The following is a 10,209-nucleotide window of genomic DNA, read 5'->3' on the forward strand; positions in this document are numbered from 1 at the left end:
GAGGGAAACTGTGCCTGCTGCCAGAGCACAAGAAACACACTCATCTACGATACCTAGCTTCATGTCCCAGCTTGCAGGGCGGAGCAGGACACCACTCTCGAAGTCAGGCCACTGCTTCCAGTCGGTTAAGCACCACCCTGTCTTCCACAAAGTCCAGTCTCAGTAGCCAAGAGTCTGGTCACCCTGATCATCCTTCCTCCCACCATGGAGAGCCTTGCCAAACAAGTGATCCCACACTCGAATATTCTGAGGAGCTCTTTTCATCACCATTCCTTGATTTGAGCCTCTCGCCAAGCCCGCTTGAAGAGGGACATGTGTGTGCACTGATGCCCAAACTATTGAGCATCCACAGTCACCAGAAGATGACGGTGGGGAATGGCAATTAGTGTTTCACGAGGTGGGTGATAATGATGAGACACAGTTGCCAATAAGTCAACGGCAATTAGTGTCTCAAGAGGTTGATGATGAGGATGAGACACAGTTGTCAATAAGTGAGGTTCTTGTTAAGTCAACAAGTAAGGAGGATGACCAGAGTGAATAAGTGGAAGAGGAGGTGGTGGAAGATGAAGTCACTGACCCAACCTGGGAAGGTGGCAAGCTGAGCGAGGACAGCAATACAGAGGGGGAGGGATCTGCAGCACCGCAACAGGCGGAGTAGGCGGTCCACACCAAACAGGCCCGCAACTGTTCCACAGAGCATCCTCTTGCAACAATCAAGGGGTAGGTGTTCTGCAGTCTGGCGCTTTTTTTAGGAAAATGCCATACCAAAATGAGCAGGGGGATGAACACTAGCAACCTTACCACCACCAGCATAATCCGCCACATGGAATCAAAGCACCCTAATAGGTGGGCCGAACGCCTGGGTCCACAATCAGTGTCTGCGGGTCACACCACTGCCTCCTCTTCCTCTGTGTTAAGTGCTGGCCAATCCCTTGTCTAAGACGCAGGCGTGGAAGCCTCCTGCGCTGCACCTGGACCTTCGCAAGCACCATCTGCTAGCATATCTACTTCTGTGTCCTAGTGCAGCATACACATGTCCATACCCCAGGCCTTTGAACGAAAGAGCAAATACCTAGCCACCCACCCACAGGCCATAGCACTAAATGTGCACCTTTACAAATTGCTGGCCCTGGAAATGTTGCCATTTAGGCTTGTGGACACTGAGGCTTTCCGCAGCCTGATGGCGGAGGCCGTCCCTGGTTACTCAGTCCTCAGCCGCCACAACTTTTCCCAGTTTGCCGTCCCCGCCTTGCACCAGCATGTGTCCTGTAACATCACCAGTGCCCTGACCAAAGCAGTTCTTGTGAAGGTCCACTTAACGACTGACACATGGACAAGTGCTTTTGGCCAGGGATGCTACATTTCCCTAACCGCACACTGTGTGAATGTTGTGGAGGGCGGGAGCGAGTCGTACCCTGGGATGGCACAGGTGCCAACAATGCCAAGGATTGCGGGCCCTACTTCCATCAGGATTTCCGCCACCACCTACATTAGTAGCTGCAACCCCCCCTTCTCATGCTCCACCTCCTCCTCCACTTACACCTCTGAATTATCATCTTGCAGCACCAGTGAGCCATCAGTCAGTACCTGGAAGCAGTGTAGCACTGCAGTGGGGAAGCGGCAACAGGCTGTGCTAAACTAATTTGTTTAGATGACAAGCAGCACACCGCCGCAGAGCTGTAGGCAGGGTATAAGGGACCAGACTGAGCTGTGGCTCTAGCCAATTAACCTAGAACAAGGCATGGTTGTGTCTGATAATGTCCATAACTTGGTGGCGGCTTTGAAGCTCGGCAAGCTCACACACCTACTATGTCTAGCCTATGTGTTCAACTTAGTGGTTCAGCGGTTTCTCAAAACCTACCTCAATTTGCCTGATGGTGAAGGTGCGCCGGGTGTGTGCACATTTCCGCAAATCATCTACAGCTGCCGCTGGTCTGGCAACGCTGCAGCAGCACTTGCAATTGCCAGCTCACAGACTGTTGTGCGAAGTGATCACACGCTGGAACTCCACGTTTCACATGTTGGCCAGGCTTTGTGAGCAGCAGAGGGCAGTAGTGGAATACCAGCTGGAACATGGTCGTCGCCTTTCCAGTCAGGAGCGAAGAGTGGGCATGGATGTCTGACCTCTGTGAGGTTTTACGCAACTTTGAGTAATCAACACAGATGATGAGCGGCGATGCCGCTATTATCAGTGTAACCATCCCACTTCTGTGTCTACTGAAATGCTCGCTGCTCACAATTAAGGCCGACGCTTTACATGTGGAAGAGGTGGAAATGGGGGAAGACAGTACACAGGGTGTTAGCCAGACCACCCTCCGTTCGTCTTCTCAGCGCGAATTGGATTGTGATGATGATGAGGAGGAGCAGGAGACGGTTGCCTCCGCTACAGAGGGTAGTACCCATAGGAGGTTTATTCCATTTGTTCAGCGTGGATGGGCCAAAGAGGAGGAAGAGTATGAGGAGATTGAGAGTTATCCTCCTGATGAGGATAGCAAAGTCTTGTCTGTTGGGACTCTGGCACACATGGCTGACTTTATGTTATGCTGCCTTTCCTGTGACCCTCGCGTTATACGCATATTGGCCAACACCGATTACTGGTTGTTCACCCTTCTCGACCCCCGCTACATAGAGAACTTCTCATCTCTCATTCCTGTGGTTGAGAGGACTTCTCATCTGTCATTTCTGTGGTGGAGAGGACTAGCAAAATGGTGCAATACCAGATGGTCCTTGTGGAATAATTGCTCCAAAAATTTCCAACTGACAAAGCTGGCTGCACAGTACGTAGTTCCTTGGGCAACCGAGGAGGGGAGACGAGGGGAACACACAGCAGTTCCAGGAGAGGCAGGGCAACACTCTCCAAAGCCTGGGACAGTTTCTTGACACCCCGCCAGCACCCTCACCCTGATGCACAGCCTAGTGTCACAAGGAGGGAAAAGTTTTGGAAGATGGTAGAGGAGTACAAAGCAAAACGTGTCAGCGTCCTCAGTGATCCCTCTGTACCTTACAACTACGCTATTGGGTGTCCAAGCTGGAAACGTGACATGAACTGGCGCTCTATGCCTTGGAGGTGCTGGCCTGCCCTGCCACAAGCGTTTTGTCAGAGCGGGTATTTAGTGCTGCCTGCTGGGGACATAATAACTGATAAGCGCATCCGCCTGTCAACTGAAAATGCTGACAGGTTGACTCTTATCAAAATGAACAAGGCCTGGATTGCCCCTGACTAGGGTTGAGCGAACCCGAACTGTAAAGTTCGGGTTCGTACCAAACTTTAGGATTTTTGGACCCCGAACCCGAATATTTCAGTAAAAGTTTGGGTTCGGTGTTCCGCGATTTCTCTGCGCTTTTTGCAAGGCTGCAGAGCAGCCAATCAGCAAGCAATTAACTGTCTGACCTTAGAAGCCATCACAGCCATGCCTACTAATGGTAATGGCATGGCTGTGATTGGCCAGTGCAGCATGTGACCCAGCCTCTATATAAGCTGGAGTCACGTAGCGCTGCACGTCACTCTGTTGTTACTAGTGTAGGGAGAGGATGCTGCTGGTGATTTCAGGGAGGGAATAGGACAGAATCTGTGATCAGAACTCAAATCTGACTCAGCGATCTGCATACAGTTAGTTGTGTGGGTGCAGTGCACAATCTTTTTACCCTGCCTCGAGCCCAGTGAGAGAAAAAACTAACTTTAATCCGTCTGTTGGTTAGGTGGGCGACGGTGGCCATTTTACGCAAGCTCAGTGCACCAGCACTGCATCTGAGCTTTTGTGACATTCAAATCCAAGCTTGAAATACTGCACTAATTATCTGGTTTTAAAAAAACACCCTTTTTTGGCAATCTACAACATCTGGTGCATTTGCAGGATTAGTCAGTGTGCAATTTAAGCTATAAATACAGCCATAATTTTCAGGGTTTTTACAAACAACCTTTTTTAGCAAAATACACTATTTTACAGATCTGCACATGTGAAATCCAAGCGTTATATACAGCTTTTATATTCTTTTACTAAAAAAACACACTTTTTTGGCAATATCCAACATCTGGATTAGTCAGTGTGCAATTTAAGCTAGAAATACAGCCATAATTTTCAGGGTTTTAAAAAACACCCTTTTTGTGCAAAATACACTATTTTACAGCCCAAGCTGCATCTGCACGTGTGAAATTCAATCGTTTTATGCAGCTTTCATATTCTGTTATAAAATAAAAATAAATTTTTTCAAAATACTTAATATTGCAGCCCTTGCTGCATCTGTGATTGTTAAAAACAAGTTTTAAAAATTTAAATAATTTTCTGGCTTTAAAAAAACAAAAATTTTTGGCATTATCCAACATCTGGATTATTAAGTGTGAAATTTAAGCTAGAAATACAGCCATAATTTTCGGGGCTTTTAAAAACACACTTTTTAGGCAAAATACACAATTTTACAGCCCTTGCAGCATCTGCATGTGTGAAATTCAAGGGTTATATACTGCTGTCATATTCAGTTATTAAACAAACACCCGTTTCGGGCAAAAAATTTTAATTGCGGCCTAGTCTGTATCAGTATGTGTGAGATACACACTTTAGATTCTGTGGTTATAATTTTCTATTAATAAAACAAAATTTTTGGGCAAAATACACAATTTTTCTGCCCTTGCTGCATCAGCACGTGTGAAATTCAAGGGTTATTTACTGCTATCATATTCAGTTATTAAGCAAACACCCGTTTTGGGCAAAAAAGTTAATTTTGCAGCCTTTGCTGCATATGTCATTGTGAGATACACACTTTAGATACTGTGGTTATATTCAGTTATTTGAAAAACAGCCATTTTGTGCACAAAACTTTCATTGCGGCCTAGTCTGTATCAGGACGTGTGAGATACACCCTTTAGGTACTGTGGTTCTATTCAGTTATTTGAAAAACAGCCATTTTGGGCAAACAAATTTAATTGCGGCCTAGTCTGGACCAGTCGGTGTGAGATACACCCTTTAGATACTGTGGTTATATTCTTCTATTAATAAAACACCCTTTTTTGGGCAAAATACTAAATTTTTCAGCCCTTGCTGCATCAGCACGTGTGAAATTCAAGGGTTATATCCTGCTGTCATATTCAGTTATTAAACAAAAAACCAGTTTTGGGCAAAAAAGTTAATTTTGCAGCCTAGTCTGCATCTGTACATGTGAGATACACCCTTTACATACTGTGGTTCTATTCCATTATTTGAAAAACAGCCATTTTGTGCACAAAACTTTAATTGCGGCCTAGTCTGTATCAGTTGGTGTGAGATATACCCTTTAGATACTGTGGTTATATTCTTCTATTAATAAAACACCCTTTTTTGGGCAAAATACACAATTTTTCAGCCCTTGCTGCATCAGCACGTGTGAAATTCAAGGGTTATATACTGCTGTTATATTCAGTTATTAAACAAACACCCGTTGTGGGCAAAAAAGTAAATTTTGCAGCCTAGTCTGCATCTGTACGTGTGAGATACACCCTTTAGATACTGTGGTTCTATTCCGTTATTTGAAAAACAGCCATTTTGTGCACAAAACTTTGATTGCGGCCTAGTCTGTATCAGTTGGTGTGAGATAGACTCTTTAGATACTGTGGTTATATTCTTCTATTATTAAAACACCCTTTTTTGGGCAAAATACACAATTTTTCAGCCCTTGCTGCATCAGCACGTGTGAAATTCAAGGGTTATATACTGCTGTCATATTCAGTTATTAAACAAACACCAGTTTTGGGCAAAAAACTTTAATTGCAGACTAGTCTGCATTTGTACGTGTGAGATACACCCTTTACATACTGTGGTTCTATTCAGTTATTTGAAAAACAGCCATTTTGGTCAAAAATCTTAAATTCCAGCCTAGTCTCCATCTGTACGTGTGAGATACACCCTTTAGATACTGTGGTTCTAGTCAGATATTTGAAAAACAGCCATTTTGTGCAAGAAACTTAAATTCCGGCCTAGTCTGGATCAGGACGTGTGAGATACACCCTTTAGATACTGTGGTTCTATTCAGTTATTTGAAAAACAGCCATTTTGGCCGAAAAATAATAATTTCGGCCTAGTCTGTATCAGGACGTGTGAGATACACCCTTTACATACTGGGGTTCTATTCAGTTATTAAACAAAAACCCATTTTGGGCAAAAAACTTTAATTGCGGCCAAGTCTGCATCTGTACGTGTGAGATGGAACCTTTATATACTGTTGTTCTATTCTGCTATTAATTAAACACCCATTTATGGCAAGATCCTAAACTTGAGAAATATGAGGAGAGCATCAAATAAGGGACGTGGCCCAGGTCGTGGTGCTGCTGGTGGAGCTCCTGTTGCAAGAAGAGGATGTGGTCGATCTGTGCCAGCTACACGCACAAGTGAAAGCCCTTCCTCAGGTGCAAGTAGGCGACAGAACCTGCAGAGGTATTTGGTCGGGCCTAATGCGGCTCTACGAATGGTGAGGCCAGAACAAGTACAGGCGATAGTAGATTGGGTTGCTGACAGTGCCTCCTGTTCCTTCACATTGTCTCCCACCCAGTCTCCTGCTGAAAGATCAGAGTTGGCACCTGCAGCCCATTTCCATCAGTCTTTCACCTCACTCCCTTGCAAATTAGCCAAGCAGTCTGAGCCCCAAGTCATGCAGCAGTCTCTTCTGCTTTTTGATGACTCTGTTAGCAGGGTTTCCCAGGGCCATCCACCTATCCCTGCCCCAGAAGTGGAAGAGATTGAGTGCACCGATGCCCAACCACTTATGTTTCAAGATGAGTACATGGGAGGACTATCGCAGCTCATCTCGGATGATGACGAAATACAGGTGACAACTGCTGGGGCTTTCGAATGTGTGCAGACTGACAAGGAGGGCAGGGGTGAAGACTGGGTGGAAGATGATGTGGAGGACGATGAGGTCCTCGATCCCACATGGAATCAAGGTCATGCGAGTGACCTATGTAGTTCGGAGGAAGAGGCGGTGGTCGCACAGAGCCACCAGCACACCAGAAGAGGGAGCAGGGTGCAAAAGCGGAGCGGCCGTCCGCTAGACAGTATGCCTGCTACTGCCTACCGCAGCAAAGGACCGAGCACACCAAAGCCAACTCCAAGGAGTTCCCTGGTGTGGCAGTTCTTCAGACAAGACACGAGTGGTTTGCACGTTGTGCAATCAGAGCCTGAAGCAAAGCATAAACATTCTCAACCTGAGCACAACATGCATGACCAGGCATTTAAGTGCAAAGCACGAGCTGCAGTGGAGTAGACACCTCAAAAACCAAGAAAGGTCTCTGGCTCCTCCTGCCTCCTCTTCTGCTGCAGTCTTGGCCTCTTCATCCACCTCTGGAGTGACAGTGCCACAGTGGATCTGAAAGCAACACCACCACCTGGGTCACAAAGCATCTCCACAATGTCCCATGGAAGCATTCAGCTCTCCATCTCCCAAACACTGGAGAGGAAGAGGAAGTACCTCCATACCCACCCGCAATCTCTAGCCCTGAATGCCAGCATTTCAAAATTACTGGCCTTTGAAATGCTGTCATTCCGTCTGGTGGAGATGGAGAGTTTTAAAGGCCTTATGACAGTGGCTGTCCCACAGTACATAATGCCCAGCTGCCACTGTTTTTACAGGCGTGCCATCCCTTCGCTGCACAACCAAGCGGGGGACAAAATCTGGTGTGCACTGCGTAACATCATCTGTGGCAAGGTGCACCTCACTACGGATACGTGGACCAGTAAGCACGGTCAGTAACGTTATATCTCCATAACAGCACACTGGGTAAATGCAGTGGCAGCTGGGCCTAAGGCGGATAGCAGTTTGGCGCATGTCCTTCCACCACCGAGGATTGCAGGGCGCTTCAGTTTGCCTCCTGTTGCTTCCTCCTCCTACTCCGCTAACTTATCCTCTACCGCCTCCTCAGCCGGTCAGCGTTACACCTTCACCACCATCTTCAGCACAGCCAGTGATAAACGATAGCAGGCAGCTTTAAAACTTATCTGTTTGGGGGACAAACCCTATACCGTGCAGGAGCTGTGGACGGGCCTTGAACAACAGACCGATGAGTGGTTGTTGCCAGTGAGCCTCAAGCCCGGCCTGGTAGTGTGCGATAATGGGCGAAATCACGTAGCAGCTCTGGGACTAGCCGGTTTGATGCACATCCCTTGCCTGGCGCATGTGCTGAATTTGGTGGTGCAGAGATTCCTTAAAAATTACCCCGATATGTCAGAGCTGCTGCATAAAGTGCGGGTCGTCTGCGCGTGCTTTCAGCGTTCTCACCCTGCTGCTGCTACAGATGTACCATGGTTAGCACTCCCGCTGTTAACTCAAATTTCTTAACTCATTTCATTATCTTGAGACAAAAGCCATTGAAAAGCAATTGAAGGTGTTTGCTTAGATTAGATAACCAAACTCAGAAATCTCAGAAAAAAGGAGTGCTAACCATGTTACATCGGTAGCCTGTCAGCGCTGCAGCGTAAATTCGGCCTTTCCGCTCACCGCCTCATGTGCGATGTGGCCACAAGATGGAACTCCACCTTGCACATGCTGGCCAGACTGTGCGAGCAACAGGAGGCGACAGTGGAGTTTCAGCTGCAGCATGCACGGGTGAGTCGCTCTGCGGAACAGCACCACTTCACCACCAATGACTGGGCCTCCATGCGAGAACTGTGTTCCTTGTTGCGCTGTTTCGAGTACTCCACCAACATGGCCAATGCCGATAATGCCGTTCTCAGCGTTACTATCCCACCTCTATGCCTCCTTGAAAAAACGCTGGTGGCGATGATGGAAGAGGATGTGGCACAGGAGGAGGAGGAGGAGGAAGAGGGATCATTTTGTAGGGTTTCCGGCCAGTCATTCACAAGTGGCTCTGAGGGTGGGTTCCTGCACCACAAACGGCAGGTACACAATTGTCCAGCCAGGGCACAGTTCTGGAGGATGACGAGGTGGAGGATGAGATGGAGGAGGAGGAGGAACCTTGTTCACAGCAGGGTGGCACCCAGACCAGCTCATGGCCATCACTGGTGCATGGCTGGGGGGATACAGAGGACACAGACGATACACCTCCCACAGAGGACAGCTTTTCGTTGCCTCTGGGCAGCCTGAGCGATTACATGCTGCAGTGTCCCCGAACGACCTCCGAGTTGCCCACATTCTAACTTGTGCTGATTACTGGGTGGCCACGCTTCTGGATCCCCATTACAAGGACAACGTACCGTCCTTAAATCCCTCACTGGAGCGTGATCGTAAGATGCGCGAGTACAAGCGAATGCTGTTAAACGCGCTGCTGGTGGCATTCCCACCTGACAGCGGGGGCACAGTGGATGCACAAGGCGAAGGCAGAGGAAGAGATCGCCAATGCAGCTGGGGCACCGCCAGCACCTCAGAAGGCAGGGTTAGCATGGCCGAAATGTGGAAAAGCTTTGTCAGTACGCCACAACAACCAGCACCACCAGCTGATATGGAACGTCTTAGCGGGAGGCAGCATTTCACCAACATGGTGGAGCAGTATGTGTGCACACGCCTACATGAACTGAATGACGGGTCTGCCCACTTCAACTTCTGGGTCTCCAAATTGGGCACATGGCCTGAGCTTGCCTTTTATGCCTTGGAGGTGCTGGCCTGCCCTGCAGCCAGTGTATTATCTGAACGTGTGTTTAGCACGGCAGGAGGCGTCATCACAGACAAACACAGCCGCCTGTCCACAGCCAATGTGGACAAGCTCACGTTCATTAAAACTTCCACCTACACCGCTACGTTCACCTCCTCCTCAAACTCCTACTCCATATGGAACTCCACCTCATAAATCAATTTTTTTTTTTTTTGTACGTATTTTATTTTATGTCATTTGAATACTTTGTAACATTTTCGGGTGAGATTCACAAATTTTTGGGTGTGATGTACCACTGCTATACCTAGTAGACAGGTTTAAAAAAAAAAAATTGTCTATTATATTTTCGGTTGAAATTCACTAACTTTTGGGTCTGATGTACCACTGCTATACCTAGTAGACAGGTTAAAAAAAAAAATTGTCTGTTACATTCTCGGGTGAAATTCACCAATTTTTGGGTGTGATGTACCACTGCTATACCTAGTAGACAGGCTAAAAAAAATAAAAAATGTGTCTGTTACATTTTTGGGTGAAATTCACAAATTTTTGGGTGTGATGTACCACTGCTATACCTAGTAGTCAGGTAAAAAAAAAAAAAAATTGTCTATTACATTTCCGGGTGAAATTAACCTATTTTT

Source organism: Bufo gargarizans, unplaced genomic scaffold (assembly GCF_014858855.1).
Source record: "Bufo gargarizans isolate SCDJY-AF-19 unplaced genomic scaffold, ASM1485885v1 original_scaffold_1203_pilon, whole genome shotgun sequence".
Lineage (NCBI taxonomy): Eukaryota > Metazoa > Chordata > Amphibia > Anura > Bufonidae > Bufo > Bufo gargarizans.